Here is an 18590-nt window from a genome sequence, read left to right as displayed (position 1 = left end):
GCTGGCTGACCGGCAAATGGTTGCCACTGGCTGGCTGGCTCACCGAAGACGGTCGCTGCTGGCTGCCTGGCTGGCTGACCACAGACGGTCGCTGCTGGCTGGCTGACCACAGACGGTCGCTGCTGGCTGGCTGACCGGAGATGGTTGCTGCTTGCTGCCTGGCTGGCTCACCAGAGACGGTCGCTGCTGGCTGGTGGCTGGCTGACCAGACGGTCGCTGCTGGCTGGTGGCTGGCTGACCAGAAATGGTCGCTGTTGGCTGGCTTGCTGGCTGACCGGAAAAAACGGTCACTGCTGGCTGGCCGGCTGACCGAAAACGGTCGCTGTTGGCTGGCTGACCGAAAATGGTCGCTGCAGCGGTGCGCTGGCTGACCAGAAACGGTCGCTGATGACAGATTGAATAGCTGTCTGAAAATGGTCGCTGATGAGAGTGAATGATTCGCTCACTATCGCTCAAGGTTCTGAACGAGAGAAAAGAAGAACATTCATTTAAGACCTGAGTGTCTGTGAAGTATAAGTCAAGTGAGACGAGCGCAGGGTTGGATGGGTGTCATGGTAATGCGACTGTCATCTAACACTAACATGAAGGTTAATTCTATTTAATAAGGAACCTAAATTTAGTGTGTTTGCCCATGTTTGTGACTAAACAGTGTCAGTGACAGAGAGACAGAAATTCAGGAAAAAGACTGATAGTTGTCATGGAAAATACGTCAGTCAAAAAAAACATTAATATGATATTTAATTAAGAACCTGAATTTAGTTTGTTTCCTCATGTCGAGGGATCCAAACCCAATTGTGAACTTCACAATCTGTGAACTTCAGTCAAGTAGCTGCAGCCGTTTAACAAGGGAGTGTCAGTGTTAGCAACCAACCTTCCCCTTCCACCGCTGCACACGAGCTCCAATTTATACTAAAAATGTTAATAAATGACCAAAACTAGTTGTTGTCAGACTAACACCATTAAGGCGGTCATGTGAAATTTGGTGGTGTTTGAAACATATAAAAAAATTAACATGTTAGCATGCTAATGTTAACATGTTAACATCAAAAATGCTAAAAGGGCATGTGTCCCTAAAAGGGCCAAGATGTGTCACGTGAAATTCAGTAAAGTTTAGAGCATGTTGAAAAAGTTAGCTTGTTAGTATGCTAATGTTAGCATGCTAACATCAGAAATGCTAACAAGGCGTGGCCAAGATGCATCACAATAAATTTGGTGACGTTTAGTACATGTTGAAAAATTAGCATGTTAATGCTAGCATGCTAACATCAAAAATGCTAACAGGGCATGGCCAAGAAGTGTCATGTGAAATTCAGTAAAGTTTAGAGCATGTTGAAAAAGTTAGCTTGTTAGTATGCTAATGTTAGCATGCTAACATCAGAAATGCTAACAAGGCGTGGCCAAGATGCATCACAATAAATTTGTGACGTTTAGTACATGTTGAAAAATTAGCATGTTAATGCTAGCATGCTAACATAAAAAATGCTAACAGAGTATAACCAAGATGTGTCACGTGAAATTAAGTGAAGTTTGGAGCATGTTGAAAAATAACCATGTTAGCATTCTAATACTAGCATGCTAACGTCACAAATGCTAGCAGGGTATGGCCAAGATGTGTCACATGAAAACAGGGTCAGATGGGTGTCATGGTAACGCGACCGTCAACAAACATTAACATGAAGTTTAATTCTATTTAATAAGGAACCTGAATTTAGTTTAACAATGTTGGCAGCTCCTACACAAAAAAAAATTTGGGGAAGATTTTGATAAAAGAAGTACATTAATTTAAGACCCGAGTGTCTGGGTGCTTCTGTGAACTTCAGTCAAGTAGCTGCAGCCATTTAACAAGGAAGAGTCACGTCGGCAACCCACCCTCCCCTCCCGCTGCTGCACACTGACCTCCCGTTTACAAATACTTGCACAATAAAAATAAGACATACTTAGCCTTTTTACAGGATGTAACATTGAAAGGTACATTTGAGACTAGCGCTATTTAGCTAAACAGGGTCAGATGGGTGTCATGGTAACGCGACCGTCAACAAACAATAACATGAAGTTTAATTCTATTTAATAAAGAACCTGAATTTAGTTTAACAATGTTGGCAGCTCCTACACAAAAAAATTATCGGGGAAGATTTTGATAAAAGAAGAACATTAATTTAAGACCCGAGTGTCTGGGTGCTTCTGTGAACTTCAGTCAAGTAGCTGCAGCCATTTAACAAGGAAGAGTCACGTCGGCAACCCACCCTCCCCTCCCGCCGCTGCACACTGACCTCCCGTTTATGCAAAAAATGCTAATAAATTACCAATACTAACACAATAACAATGAGACGTAATTCAGCCTTTTTACACAATTGTAATAATTGTTGTGAGACTAGCGCCATTGAGCTAAACAGGGTCGGATGGGTGTCATGGTAACGCAACTGTCAACAAACATTAAGATGAAGTTTAATTCTATTTAATAAGGAACCTGAATTTAGTTTAACAATGTCGGCAGCTCCTACACAATAAAAAAAAATTCGGGAAAGATTTTGATAAAAGAAGAACATTCAATTTAAGGCCCGAGTGTCTGGGTGCTTCTTTGAACTTCAGTCAAGTAGCTGCAGCCATTTAACAAGGAAGAGTCAAGTCGGCAACCCACCCTCCCCTCCCGTTTACAAATACTAGCACAATAAAAATAAGACATTCTTAGCCTTTTTTCAGGATGTAACATTGAAAGGTACATTTGAAACTAGCGCTATTTAGCTAAACAGGGTCAGATGGGTGTCATGGTAACGCGACTGTCAACAAACATTAACATGAAGTTTAATTCTATTTAATAAGGAACCTGAATTTAGTTTAACAATGTTGGCAGCTCCTACACAAAAAAATAATCGGGGAAGATTTTGATAAAAGAAGAACATTCATTTAAGACCCGAGTGTCTGGGTGCTTCTGTGAACTTCAGTCAAGTAGCTGCAGCCATTTAACAAGCAAGAGTCACGTCGGCAACCCACCCTCCCCTCCCGCCGCTGCACACAGACCTCCCGTTTACAAATACTAGCACAATAAAATACAGCCTTTTTACAGGATGTAACATTGAAAGGTACATTTGAGACTAGCGCCATTTAGCTAAACAGGGTCATATGGGTGTCATGGTAACGCGACCGTCAACAAACATTAACATGAAGTTTAATTCTTTTTAATAAAGAACCTGAATTTAGTTTGTTTAACAATGTTGCCGGCTAAACAGCATCATTGTCAGAGACATAGAAATACAGCAAAAAGCATTGAATAAGGAGCTTTTCACACGCGGAACGTGAACCTACCTTACTCTCCAAGCTGAAGATCAGAATAAAAGGGGCGTGTCCGGATCACCGCGTTATATATGGAAAAATTGTCCGTTATTTTAAATTTTTTGTCGTCGCGCCGTGTAAATAAATCCCTGCTGCTGCCACCAGGTGGCGACGCCGCTTCACCGCCTCGCAGCAGAATTACGTCCTGTCCCAGTAACACAGCAGGGCTCCATGTTTTTGGTGGAGGAGCGAAAATAACTCAAATAAATTACAAACAAGATTTCTTAATCTGCACAGTTTTATTCATGCATCAGTTCTCTTGAACTGCTGTTATTTTACACTGATGAAATAACAGCAGATGTAAAGTGACTCCTCAGTTTCCTCAGTGTTTAGTTGTATTGCAGACAGAGCATTTAGGTTCCTGATACTCCCTTTTATCCAGACAGAAGAGCAGAGGCAGAAGTTCGATCACCGAAAGAGCACAGCTTGGTGTGAAGGATGGAGAGTAATCTGTGGACAGCAGATTCCGAGATGGAGTGTAGGGATCAACATTTCAGATAAATACTGAGGGGCTGCAGCATGGAGACATTTGTAGGTTAAAAGTAGAAATTTAGAAGAAATTTATAAAACCTGACCGGTAGCCAGTGCAGGCAGGTTATGGCAGGAGTGATGTTCTGTCAAGGATTTGTACGAGTGAGAACTCCAGCAGTTGAGTTTTGCACATACTATATCCTGTCAAGGACTTTCATGGGAAGACCAAACAGGCCATTACAGTAGAATTGATGAATGCGTGGATAAGCGCTACAGCTGCAGAGTCAGTGAGGGATGGAAAAAACCTGGAGATGTTCCTGAGGTGGAACAAAGCAGATATGGTGATTAAATTCATGTTTAACTGGAATGATGTCAGAATGATGCCCAGGTTCTGCACCTCTATGGATGGAGAGATCATCAAGTCCAGCTAAAAGTTTTCAACCAAGGTAGCAGAGTTCAACTATTTCGGTATTTGGCTCAATGCAGATATGAAATCCAATACAGGCAAAAAATGTTGATAACAGCACAGCCAATTACGATAAACTAAAATACACAAGTTACAGAAACCTATTTACACAGCTTCAACTAATGTGGGCAAATCCGTTAACCATGACTTACTTACCCAAGTATCGTGGTTCAACAAATATTTTTCAGTCATATTCATATTGCAAAAGGCTTATAGTCAGCATTAAAATCACAAAAACATTATATAAGAATTCAAGATGCCATTAGTCATAGTGAGTTGCTAAATGTAAATATGAATATTATTATTATTATTATTGTCTTTCATATGAAGTTTTCATATAAAATAAAAGCATAATTACATTGTGGTTTACAAGAAAAGAGACGAGACAAGTAATATATTGTTTCCAAATTAAACACAAACCATGAATCATTCACAGCCTTTTAAAATGTTATCATCCATCTTCCATTTGGACAACTTTGGAAAAGGTTGAACAGAAACGGCACATTTTAAAGAATACTAAATGTAATCTTGGTGGAGTAGAGTGTGTAAAGTTTGGGCTTAGCCTGTAAATAAATGGATGCCATGAAGCCTCCAAACTGGCTCTTGAGTTCCTGTCTTGGCTTGTTTCTTCTATTGAGAGATTTTAGTAAAACAATAAGAACCCGAGCACTACAAACCCTAAGAAAAGCAAATACATAAAATGCTTTAAATAATGCCTAACTTTAGATGAATATAACTCACATGAACATAAAAAACCTGCTGTCAATGAAAAAACAAACTACTTCAGTAAAATGTACACATTTCTCATTGCACTAGTGTATTTCTGAGATAACCTGTAAATTGGAGTTTCAATTCCACAAAACTGCCTGAATATAGTAAATTAAACAACTGTAAACAAAATTTCTTCAGAACAATATATGTTGCATAAATTAAGAGGGACCAAGATTAGCATTGTGTGTTCAATTCCAAGAATATCTTCTCTATTACCTGAAAGGTGTATTTCACCTCTCTGGGAAACTCCATATTCAATGCAAACAGCAGTCCAAACAGATCTGGAATTTCCTTAAGCACAGCAGCTTCTTCCAACACAATGGCAATGCTGGTCATAGCTGGTAAAAGAGGAATTGCCTTAGACCATCTTCAAGATGCTTTCATTCCCTTGGTTTGCTCCTCCACTTTATCCTGACCTGGGTAAAACATTAAACCTGGTTTAGATACTGATAACAGCTGCTCTGCAGTGTGCCATGATGTCAGGAGACTGAAAATAAATTTACAATTAAATTGCACCGAATCAATCGTCATCGACCAAATGTAGCACTGTATTGAGTATTTCAAGCACAGAACCAAATCTTATAAACTATATTTGGATGAAGAATCTCATTTTCCAGCCTGTCAAGTACATTATCCATTTCTGGTCCAAACATCCCCCTTTTAGTACTGTACCGTCCCAGGAATTGTGACATGTACTTATATCCATATCTGTTGGTTAGATCAAACAATCAGTATATCAAACAATAAATGTATATACATACACACAGATTCACAGATCTGATCTTCACAAAACAGAGCTGGCCATCGCTCCTGGATTTCACATACCATTGGGGCGGAGTCGGCATTAGCGGCGGCATTGGCAGAAAGTCCATCACCATGGACATCATCAGGTTGGACAATTATGTCCGTGAAGAATTCACCTGGTTGGAGCTCATAGGAGCTGGGGGCTGTTGTTCTGCATCTGCACTTTCTGCCATATAAAAGATGGATCCCTTATCCGTTTTTCATTGCCTCTAACAGGTTTAAACGCTCTCCCTTTAAGATGTCATCATCTTCACCAATCGGATGGTTAGGAAGGTAGTTGACCCTTCACCTTCCTCTTATTAACACAGACCTCTTCACAGCCAGCTTCATCTGCTTTTTTAGTTGCAGACCCACTGTACAATGCACATGAGGAACAGGTCTATCTAGAAATGATATTTTCCAGAGCACACAGTACATTTAAATATGCAGGAGTTTATTTAAAGGAGAATACAATACATAACATACTATTCAAAGTGACAAACACATTTCCTCCAAATGAACAGGTTTGAGAAAACATGGTCATTCAGAAAATCAATATCAAAGAGATCTACTGATGCATAACAGTCTTCAGTTAGCTCATAGGACCTGTAGTGTTCCATGTACCATGCCTCCATCTGTCTTGTGATTAATAACCCTTTGTCAGATTCAGCAATAGTTAGAGGTGTGAACCTTCACTGGTCTCACAATTCCATTATGATTATCAGTGCCTTTTTTTTTTTTTATTACCGGCAGATTGGACAACTTTCTGATTACTGGGCCGCTTCCTTAATGCCCAAGTCACACAATCTGGTTTTCTTCTTTAGGATGACAACGAGATCGGTGGGATCTACCTGGGGTTTTGAAGCTGCAGACACAATCTGGTCCTCTGTGGTTAATCTGTATTTGCTTCACCCATTTGCAGACCCTCTTGATTGGAAGTGCAGAACGTGCAGAACTTTACACTGCATGTTATTTCTGAAAGAGGAAAAGTGTGAATTTTAGATTTTACAGATTTTAAATTATGATGTCATAAAAACTGCTGCACACACATTATTTATCTTGCAATAATGAGAGTATATTGCATTGTATATGTAATCCCAAGTTCATTTCATGAACAATTCACTAGACTGCATTTTGTATTGAAAACGGTCAGATCGCTCATCAAGGCTGCTAACTACGTCACTTCCTCATTTAATCCTTAAAGCGAGTGTATCAACTCACATGAAACATGCAAATGAAATGGAGGTGAGAAGACCGTTGTTCAGCTTCTCCAAGTGGCTAAATGTCTAAATGAACAAATCACTCGGTTGAATGGATTTTGCTTGTGAGGAACAACGAAGTGACGTAGTTACTGAAGGCCACTGAATGTACTGAAATGTACTAAGGACTGCATCAGCTCATTGCACATTGACTTGACCAGCAGCACCACTGAAGTTTTTTACATCAATAAAACTGCTGAGCATGTAGTGAAAAGTAATATTACCATTTGGCCAAAGAGTCAATATCATACATAACTTTCGGTAACCAGTCAGTGTAAAAATGCACAAAACTCTGCTGCATTACCACACTGGAAATGGAGAATATAGCGACATTCAGCCTGAAGCAACTTATACATTTATCATTTATATGCAGTCTCAACTAAAAAGAAACAGCAACAGAAAACTACACTCAAATCATACGTCCATGCACCACAGCTACGTTGTGGAGTGAACTGCACCCAAACTGTATTCATAAATGATAGTAATTATGTACAGTTTGTTACCTTTATTTGGTGGTGTTCCAGAATGATAGACGCGACCAAAACACGACCGTGATTCTAAACTATGTGCATTGGCCAAGGGTAGGACATTCTGATAGGTAGGGTAATCTGGCAGGACACCGCCGCTCTAGTCTGGCTAACGTCAAGTTTCTGAAACTAGATTATATATATATTTATATTCTCTCTCACACACACACACACACACACACACACACACACACACACACACACACCTGCTTATGTGTAGACTGGCTACTACACACAGCGCACGCGTCAGGGCAGTTTTCATGACTTAGATCTTAGAATTGTGTACAAGTGTTGCTACTGGGATGGATGACACTGACAACTATTTCTAACTCTTGTGGCCCTTTTTTAATTCTCCACCTTCAAAAAATAAATAAATAAAATGACTTGTGCTCCCCCAAGTCATTTTAAATGTGGGCACAACAACCGATGTATGTACACAATTTTACAAGTTAAACAAGAAACCACATTTACCTTTTGTTCGATATAAAAAGGTAAGTGTGTGGGGCTCCACAGTAGGTGGAAACTCATGACTTCAAAACTGAACACAGTTGTTGTTTTTGTGTTGTATCATGTATTGCATTATATTGGAATACAATGTTTAAAAATCCAGAATGTACATTAAGAATAGATACATTAAGAACAATCGACAGCAAAAACTAAATTGCGTTTTTGTTACTGTTGATGTTACTGAGAAATTTTTTTTTTAGATTAGATTCAACTTTATTGTCATTACACATGTACAAGTTGGTTCTAATTAAAAATGCTGTTACATTTACACTAATCTTTCATTTTAACGTCTAGTACTATAAGTATAAACATGGAAACAAGTGAACACATTTTTGAAACAAGTTTAATTGAAAGTTTGTATTTTTTTAAACAACACATTAAAAAACAAACAGCCAGTGCCTTCCTCCATCCATTATGTCTCAAACATAGCATTGACCCTTAGTCCCTGCTCGTCAACACATGCCTTTAGAAAATGTCCTCTGCACACTGAAAAACAAAGAGGAAGAAGTCCCATGCCTCAGTCTCTTCTTCCTCCAGCCTGTCTCTTAAGACCCTCTGCTGGTCCTCTTTATTTAAGGACAGATATTCTGGCGTAGTTACGTCCATGGAAAAGCGCCTTATTTTGGACAACCCAATCAAGCAAATGGAGATAAAAACTTAGCTATTCTCTGATGCAGAACAGTTATTTTAACAGTGAGTCAAAAGTCACTGACCATTTAATTACACTGACCTGACTGACTTCCGGTAACTTACTCTGTTTTAGCCTGATGGTAGAGGCACATTTGACTGAAAGAGCTCTCGGTGTCTGAAAGAGATGCCATTTAGCAATGCTTTTATGAGGGCACGATATTCGTGGCTTTGCACAAGCACAATGCCAGGTATTCTTCTGAATGATGGCAGAAACTGTGTATTTCAGGCTCAAATACAGAGAAACATATCTGTAAGGAGGATTCACCAAAATCTACCCTCACACAAAGTGGAACATGTGTCATGTGGGCAACTTTGTCTTCTTATGCATGCCGCAGCCTTGGAATTTCAGGACCACCATTTCCATCAAGATAGCTTCTTGACGGGCCTCCTCGGAGAGTGCAGCGAAGAGCAGTCCTGACAGTGGAGGCTGACTTGGCATTGAAGAATGCTGACATTACAAAAAATGCCTTGCCATATCACCACATCATATGATTGTCCTGTTACAGACAGGGCAGTGAAAGTGTCCTTTCGCCCTACATGGCAGCCTGCACAGGCATAGAAGTTTGTCTAAATATAAACATAGTTATATAGAATGCAAAAAAGGGTATGGATCACAAGTGCAATCAAGCAATGTGGTGAACAGGAAAGAAAAATATATTTAATAAAAACACAAGCTTTTTCTTGCTGATGAATGCACTGAACTGTTCAATGTGATAAGCATTTACATTTAAATTTACGGCATTTGGCAGACGCCCTTATCCAGAGCGACTTACAACGTGCTGAAGTTACCATCGATGAAGAGATCAATTCCAGTTCACTAGGACCTCAACTATGAATACATCTATTTTATTCACTCTGTTGTAGATTCTGTACATAAAGTTCAACAACAAAAAAATTACAATTTAATCTAAATAATCTAAATAAGCAACTTTTAAGTCTTTACTTTACTTATTAGCAGACGCTTTTATTCAAAGCGACTTACAAGAGGAAGACACCAGCAATTCCCGTTCAATTTCTATAGAATATTGAGTTTACAAACTAAGAGCCCTGATAAGGCTCAAACTTGTCAGTGAAGAGCATACTCAGAGATTGTTAGGTGCTAGACGAAGAAAAATTATAGTGTATTTATACATTTTTGTATTGTTTGTGCAATGTGTACGCATGTGCGTGTGTAAGTGTTAGATTTGTCTGTAATATTTTTTGAACAAGAGGGTTTTCACCTGCTTCTTAAAAGTGGTGATAGTCTCGGCTAGTCGTGTGGAGGAGGGCAGGTTGTTCCACCAGGCAGGGACAACAACGGAGAACAGAGATGATTGGAATCGGAGACCCCGTGAAGAAGGAATTTTTAAGTCTCCTTTCGTTTGCTGATCTGAGAGGGCGTGCAGGAGGAGATACTTTTAAGTCAACAAAGAGACTGCAGAAGTGCTGAAATTAAGTGCATATAACTATATATATTCTAGCTTTATTCTATATATATTCTAGCTTTTTACTGCCAAAAAACTCTCCAACGCATAGTCAGAGCAGCTGAGAGAATCATCGGTGTCCCTCTCCCCTCCCTCCAAGACATCTACAGCACACGCCTCACCAAGAAAGCCCTCTGCATAGCAGCTGATCCCACCCACCCAATTCAAACCTTCTTCAGCCTGCTGCCATCAGGGAGGAGACTGGGGAGTCTCCAGGCCAGGACCAGCAGACTGAAGGACAGCTTCACCCATCAGGCTGTCAGGAAACTCAACTCCCTCCCAGCTCTGCACCCACTCCCCTCACTCCCCTCTTCAGCTCCACAAACTTTCTGAACCCTTACACACACGAACTGACCATGCACCGGTCACTCTGTGCAGCTCTGGTCTGCCAACTACCTCACTTGTCACTTCATCACTTTAAACTTACCTCTGTTGCACTACATGGTCTTTGCACTCTCCACCATGTGCCCTTATTTGTATATGGTGTTTTCAAAATTGTATATTGTGTTTTTTTTTTAATTGTATTTATACTTTGTATTCAATGTTACTGTTACTGTTTTTGTATTTAATGTTACTTGTATGGGTCAGAGAGTAACGTAATTTCAATTCTCTGCATGTCCTGTACATGTGGCAGAATTGACAATAAAGCTGACTTGATGACTTGATGAGTATATACTCATCAAGTCATCAAGTCAGCTTTATTGTCAATTCTGCCACATGGTATTAAATATAAATTAAATTAAATATAAATTATATTTAATACCAACATACCTTTGAAAGGCAAAGCATTTTTAATGTGTTCATTTATGTTCATCATGTTCCTCAATCTTTGCCCTGACAGTAGGGCTGAAAGTGGGGCACAGAGGGCAGTGAAAGAGTCTTCTGCAACATGTTGTGCATTCCTGCAATGCTGGCTTTGAGGCAGAATTACAGATTGCAGATAAACACCATATACACATTTGAACTATTTTGATGCTACTTTATGCTATGTTTACAAAGTGCGGAGATCCTTATTCCACTGACCACACTGATAAAGCAGAGAAAATGTACTAGACAACAGATTAAGTTCAAATACATTTTGGCTGTAAAAAAAAAAAAAGCCAGTTCATGTTTTAGCAGAAAACATAACACACAAAAACAAATACATATGATACTGTCTACTATAAGCCAACATTATATTCTAATGCAAAATGTGGTTTAGAGACCAGGCCAAGGAAATAAACATGTCTGTGTTTGCCTGCCACAGAGCATGATAAAAATTTGTTTTTTTAAAAGTGCCAACATGATCAGTTTTCTAAATTACTAACAGCACATTTGTATATGAACGACTCTGTACCAAAATGTACGATACACTCGTGTAGTATGCACTGTATCACGTGCAGGCCACGTGTTTCTACCTACTGTGGAGCTCCACAGTGGTTGCAGCCAGACCCTTCTCGTCTGGCCGGAGAATCGGGCTGATGCAATATCATGCCTACAGGAGGTGTTCCCATAAAACCCCTTACACACATAAAAAAAAATTACACAACATATATACAAGGAAACGAAAACAAAAATACATAACTTCCCTGCTACATATGCTTAATTGAGGTCTTATATTGACGAAACACATAATAAAGCATTATTACAGAATCCAGATGATAGTTGTTGCGTTAACGTCCTCAGCGTGACCGATTGCGGAAGGACGTCAAGTCAGTAAAATCTATTAAGTGTGTGTGGCATTGCCCAGTTAGCAGCAGCACAAATATCATGTACAGAAACACCCCTGAATAAAGCCCAAGAGGTAGCCGCCCTGCGGGGGCAGGAGACCCCATGCATGGTAGGCCATGCTGATTGCCTCCACCAGCCAGCATGATAAACGCTTAGATGAAATCAGCTTACCTCTGTATGGAGGAGCCCAGGACACAAACAGCTGGTCACTCCTGCTGAAAACTCTGGTTCTGTCCGTGTAAACCCGCAAAGCACGTACCGGACACAAACAATGCAGCCTCCGATCTTCTCCTGAAGCAAATGGAGGGGGGTGAAAAGCGCTCAGCTCCACACTGCTACAACCTTGGGAACAAATGCAGGGTTAGGTGACAGCACAACCCTAGCATCTCCCAGGCCGAAGTTCATACAAGAAGGGTGAACAGAGAACGCATGAATCTCACTCACCCGCTTCGCTGAGGACAACGTGAGAAGCAAAGCTGTCTTAAGGTCAGGAGTTTCACACTCACCTGTTCCAGAGGCTCGAAGGGAGGACCAGGGGCAAGTCCCACGACGGGACTAAAAGCTGAATAGCTGCCCTGGAGCCAGGCGTGCACCTTTCATAAAATGGCACACACGTTGTCAAACGCCACGTGGCACAATACAATAAACAGAATTACAATAAACATAAATTAAACAGCACAAAGTACAGGTGACCAAAATAAAAGTATTCACACATTTAGGGGAATCGCAAATATGAATCTAAGGTAACCACACCACTCCGGCACGCTAGCACCACCTTTATTAAATTTTAACAACGCTGGGGAGATCCAGCGAAAGGAAATGCAAACGATGCATTACAGAAACGATTTACAGAAACAAAGGGGTACTTTATTATAGTCCTTCCCCGAGGGCTAACACATATCCCGCCAGGAATATAAATATACAAGGATAAAAATAGTAAATTCAACTGCAAAGATATCACAGTATCACAGACTTATGATCAGTTTTGTGCACATCAAGAAAATTAATATGAGTCACAGCAATTTACAAATCACAAAGAAATGTGCAAAATCACCACAAATATTCCCAGCCTGCTTTCTAACCCGCCACTAAAATTCATAAATCACACACGTTCATTCCAAATACCAGTCAACATTAAAACGCGGTTCCTTCCCTGGAGAGAAGCGGCCCGGCTCCCCCGCGGTCTGCAGGAACGGCCACTGCTGCTAATACTGTGCCGCCGGTCCTCACTGCCAGCTATAACAAAGCCGGTCCCTCTCTCTACCACATTTACCCCCACTAACTACCAACTACTGGCGACGGACACACCGCGGTTCGTCCCCAAATCTTTTACACCCTCACACAAACACGAAATAAAATATTACGTACATTTTACCTGGTCCTTCAACAGTCCTTTGCCACTCGCCATTACACCTGTCCTAGTCTGCAGACTTCTAGACCATCTGCCAGCGGGCAGCAGGTGGGAAAGTCTCCATCCAGAGTGCGAGGGATCAGTGGAACGCGTCTCCCGCGACGCCTCAAGCGGATTCGACGAGTAAGTGCACCAGTCGAATAACAACTTTTTCGAAGTTGTAGAAAAGAAGAAGGACTATCATTTTCAAATGCCTTTTGTGTTTGCCTCGGTCCCGTGCGGTTTCTGATTACAAGAATTCACCATCTACTCTAAGGAAACGGGAAGAGGTACGATTTAATTCTGATGGCTAGTTTGTCTAACAAAATTAGTTCTTCAGATTGGGGAAACCCCTGCGTCGGTGCCCATAACAGCAGTAGCTAAAGCTAATTTCCCATTTCAATTCGATGGCTGTCGTTTCAGATTATATTATAATGGGATATGTTTTAAATGTTGCCAGAACCTAAATGTTGAAGTATGATACCAGCAGTTTAAATGGTTTTATTTTGAGAGATTATTGTACATTTCCTTTTAAAAACACATATTACCATAGACTGAATCCTATAGAGTTTAACATTAAATGCGTTCTTTTACCTGCAGAACGGATCGCGTTCGGTAAGGCAACTGAAGAAGTGCATTGTGGGATTTGTAGTTTGTGAGTTGCAAGTGCTTCAAATCACCTGGCCATAATAATAGATCTATATTAAATGATCTCAAAGGCCGGATGGGGACCGCAGGTCGTGAGTTTGAGTTTGTGCAACATCGAGCATTGATTGGCTGTAAATGCACATAATCAAGCCAAGTATGTCTACGCAGCCAGATGAAAACAGATTTGTACCCTGTCGTGCTAATAAAATATCTTGTCAGCGATGGCAACGCTCCGCCTGACCACCAGAGGACGCGCGTCGTCCCCGACACACGATCCGCCGAAGCGAATGACTTCTCCAGCCAGCCAGCGGTCTTCCAATACGCCTGCTGCACGGTGACTCCCGAACCTCCTGCCTCCCCGGCTGCACGGCTCCTCGTCGCGGAGTCTGGTCCCCCCAAGCCCAGCGCCTCCCTCCCTCACTTGCTGTAGCTTCCCTGCTCTCCCGGTCCTGCCGCAGGTGCGCACCTCTGTTCAGATGCGCGATACTTAAAACGAAGGGATAAATCGATCGTACATTATGGGATTTTGCGAATTATTGATTATTGAGGGTGAAATTATCTTGCAAATACGATAATTATTATACGTATGGAAAATCAAATGTATTATCATGCACAGTATGATGCAAACCAAGCATGCAGACAGATTACCAGTTAGTCTTCAAAAATGTGTCCGTGTCATGGCATCTTTTTTCATGTTTACCGCACAAAACGTACAGATTCTGGAGTTTCAGCGAGGTGCGTATTTTACGTGTGCTGGATTAACAGGTCAGAATAGATTTAGGTGATCGTATTTCCAGTCTTTTCAAATGTGTAGACTATATCTAATAAATCTTCTATCTAATCTTGCTTATATTATATGCTTAAAATTGTTATGTGGTGTAATGATCACCCAAACCCATTATATTGTGAACAGATGATTAACAAAAATGTCTATTAATCCATTAGAATCTCTGCAGGGACAGATGAGCAGTAAATTAAAATGAGACTTTATAGCCACAATACATCACTGTACTTTTACTTTTGATACTTGAGTACCTTTAAAGGCAAATACATTTGTACTTTTTATTGAAGTAGAAATTAAATTGGAGGGCTTTTACTGGAGTAAAATTTTTACCCTGGGTAACTTTACTTTTACTCAAAAGTAAATAGTTTGTGTACTTGGTCCACCACTGCTTCCCGCTACCATGGATCCACTACAGTTTGCGTACCAGACTAACGGTTTTACTGACGATGCCATCAACCGTCTGCTGCACATAACCCCATATCAGCTGGACACGGGCGGGGGAACTATGTTAGGATGCTGTTTGTGGACTACAGTTCAGAATTTAAAATACATGATTCCTTCAAAGCTCACCATTAGTTGAAGGATCTGGGTCTCAGTCCATCACTTTCTCAGTGGATCCTCAACTTTCTCAGAGACAGACCACGGTCGGTGAGGGAGGGGAAACATGCCTATCCCTCTATTTCTTTCTTCAATGGCAATGAATTTAAACCTCTGACGCGGCTACACAGTCAGAAGAGTTTTCATCCAGGATGTCTCTGTCTGGACTAGTCTCTCAGTTCCTGCAGCTGAAGATCATCCCCACAGCATGATGCTAGACTACTACCAGGACCACTGGATCTTCTGCCTATGAACCAGAAGACCCAGGTTCAAATCACACTTCCTACCATTGTGTCCCTGAGCAAGACATTTAACTGTCCCTGTAACTACTGATTGTAGTTTGCGCTGCATAAGGGCATCAGATAAACGTGTATAAATGTAATGCTGCCAGAACAAAGTTTCACTGTAAGGGTTGAGTTGGCCTGAGGATGAGCGGTGCCTTGTTTTCTTCCAATACTACGGAGATTGCACCTTCTGTGCTGCACAAGCAAGACAAATAAAAACCACTGTGATTATTTTCTGTCACGATCGTCCCATCTTTCTTTCACTAAGCAATCCTGGGGCACAAGAAGTTGATTGGGCATCTTATGTTCGCTTCATAGATATCTTCATACCATTAGCTCCTCTGTTGCTGCTTTGCGAGTGTTCTGAGAAAAGTCTTTTATGAACAGCAACGGTTGGATGGGCTACATCACTCTTTTCGATCTCCCAAGGCAATCAAGCGCTGGCGAAACCCCTGCAATCATCACCGACTGTCCCACAAGTGCATCAAGAGTTCACATCAAGAGTGTCTCAGACCGGAGAATTTTGTTTCTAATGGTCTGAGAGTCCTGCCATGAAACGTGAAATTAGAGACACCAGCAACGCCAGTCAGAGGTATTTCTGGAGCCTGAGTGCCCGACATCAGAAGAAATTTGGAAGTGCTGGCTAAAGTTAAACATTCATATTCTAAAATCATAATTCACGTCGGCACAAATGATGCCGGTTAAGACAATTGGAAATCACCAAAAATAATTTTATAGAGATGCTGGACCAAGCAAAGCAGATGTGTGAGGCAGTAATATTCTCTGACCCCACACCTCAAATGAAGTGGAGCAGTGAAACATCTGATTGGGGGCAAAAAAAAATTAATGTGGGCTTTATTAATAATTGACAGATTTTCTGGGGAAAGCCTGGTCTTTTAGTCCATCTTGGAATGGCGCCACTCGACTGTCATGTTCTCATCTTGAGGAACACAACAAAGGTGTGGAGAGGGATGAGACCAAAAAATACAAACAGTGCTTTTATTTATAGTGAATATTTACAACCATAAACAGAACATAATATTTCCATACCATAAACACAAACATAACATTTCATTTTACGCTGACTATAATACCATGGGGTTAGATACCAAGGGAAAGCGAACCAAAAACACCAAACCACACACAAGCGAAGGCACACAATACCTTAACCACTCAGAATACCCAATCACCCAAGTTTAATCTATTTCTCTCTGAGTTGCTCTAGATCCTGGTTCCTTCTGAGCTTCTGACCAGACGACCCAGCATGAAATGTACCAGAGGGTCACCACAGCCACCAACACCGTAATGGCTACGGCTTCAGGGATCTTCAACTGGACCTGAAGCATTATAATCACATTTTTCTTTTTTTGGACAAATCATTACCAACCCGGCATTGATGCCAATTGCAGGCTCACTCTTCCCTGGAACAGGGACCCTCTCAGTTTTCCTTCTTCCCAAGGTTGCTTCTTTTCTTTTTTTTTTTTGTGGAGTTTTTTTCTTGTGCAGAAGGGTCAAGTGTGGGGGTGTCAACGTCAGGGCCTGTGAAAGCCCATTGAGACAGATTGTATGTGATTTTTTTTTGGCTATATAAGAAATAATTGTTGTTGAGAGGCTTCCATCACTCTGGTCACGCTACGGTGTGTGCCTTTCCAAAAGAGGTTCAATTGACTTTTTTTCGTCCACAGCTGGACTCCAATTAAGCTGCAGAAACATCTCAAGGATGATCAGGGGAACCAGGAGACACCTGAGCACAATTTTGAGCTTCACGGGCAAAGGGTGGTAGTAGCCTAGTGGGTAACACACTCGCCTATGAACCAATAGACCCAGGTTCAAATCCCACTTACTACCATTGTGTCCCTGAGCAAGACACTTAACCCATAGTTGCTCGAGGGGGGACTGTCCCTGTAACTACTGATTGTAAGTCTCTCTGGATAAGGGCTTTCTCTGCTTTCTCCATTTTTTAATTCTTAATATTGAGGAAATTCCGGAAGTCCTTGGAAGTAACACCAGCTCACGCCGAACATACCAAATAGTGCAGTCACAGTGATGTGCAAAAGTGCACATCGCTTTGGTCTACAGAGTGACTTCTGTCATGAGCAACTGAGGCTTCCACATGTAGTATTTTCACACATGCCCTGTCTGTTGGAAGTTCAGATATGAGAAAAAAAAGATTGAACAGAGCCCCTTCAAATTCTGGGTCTTTCAACTGCATGCGTGTGTGTTTAAATTTTTTACAATAAAATATGTTAATGCGATTGTTGATGTTTTGTGTGTGTGTGTGTGTGTGTGTGTGTGTGTAAAGGGATGCCAGAGGGGGTATTCGCCCAGCCAGGGCACCAACCAGGCCAGGATCGCCCTTGCAGGCAAGAGTGTGGCTACTACCATCTAAACACGTCATTCAGGGCTATATTAGTCAGATTTTGAGAACTTTTTATTATTATGATTTCAGTCAGAAGCATTAACAGAATTATACTTTTTTTTTTTTTCTAACATTGTTCAAAATTCCAGTTCATTACGTTAGAACAATAAATGCAAAAGCTGATGAAAGCTTGCTGAGGCCCAGTGACCTGTTTAGTGCAATGAGAACTGGGTAACAGTTCACTGCCCTGAGAAGAGCAGAGGCAAATACTACTTGATTGAACTGAACTTGTCTTCAGTTCTTGGGCTCCTTCAGTACCAGAATTATGTTCCCTGATCTCCAAAGTCCAAGAAAGGCAAAAAATAATAAAATGATGGCAGTGAAACGGGGGAAACCTCATTAACGTGACAGTCAGAACTGCAGTAAAAATCCCTCTCCATTTATTAAACATTATGTGCTCATAGCAGGGAGGCATGCTGGTTCTGCCCTAGTAGATAACATCTGATAGTGAACAGAACAAGGAGTGCATCACGCGACTTTGTGACGCAACG

The 18590-nt window shown here is 41.1% G+C and overlaps 2 long non-coding RNA genes across 7 annotated transcripts; one reads left to right on the top strand and one right to left on the bottom strand.

Annotated features, from left to right (window-relative positions):
- Window positions 1–4128: 4128 nt before the first annotated feature.
- LOC114801907 (uncharacterized) lies at window positions 4129–12542 on the bottom strand. 6 transcript variants are annotated; one of them, XR_003751648.1, is made up of 4 exons: window positions 12422–12542; window positions 11039–12319; window positions 6673–6796; window positions 4129–6195 (listed from the first exon to the last, which is right to left on the bottom strand). It is a non-coding gene; the product is annotated as an uncharacterized LOC114801907 (long non-coding RNA). The 6 variants fall into 6 exon arrangements; XR_003751653.1 differs by having other exon boundaries at window positions 4129–4945; window positions 5255–6195; window positions 11039–12535; XR_003751654.1 differs by having other exon boundaries at window positions 4129–4897; window positions 5255–6195; window positions 11039–12535.
- Window positions 12543–13516: 974 nt separating this feature from the next.
- On the top strand, window positions 13517–17991 carry LOC114801952 (uncharacterized). The gene is made up of 3 exons (XR_003751668.1): window positions 13517–13657; window positions 14235–14473; window positions 17366–17991. It is a non-coding gene; the product is annotated as an uncharacterized LOC114801952 (long non-coding RNA).
- Window positions 17992–18590: the final 599 nt, after the last annotated feature.

Source organism: Denticeps clupeoides, chromosome 1, assembly GCF_900700375.1.
Source record: "Denticeps clupeoides chromosome 1, fDenClu1.1, whole genome shotgun sequence".
Taxonomy (NCBI): domain Eukaryota; kingdom Metazoa; phylum Chordata; class Actinopteri; order Clupeiformes; family Denticipitidae; genus Denticeps; species Denticeps clupeoides.
This window is presented reverse-complemented; position numbering and strand designations above follow the sequence as displayed.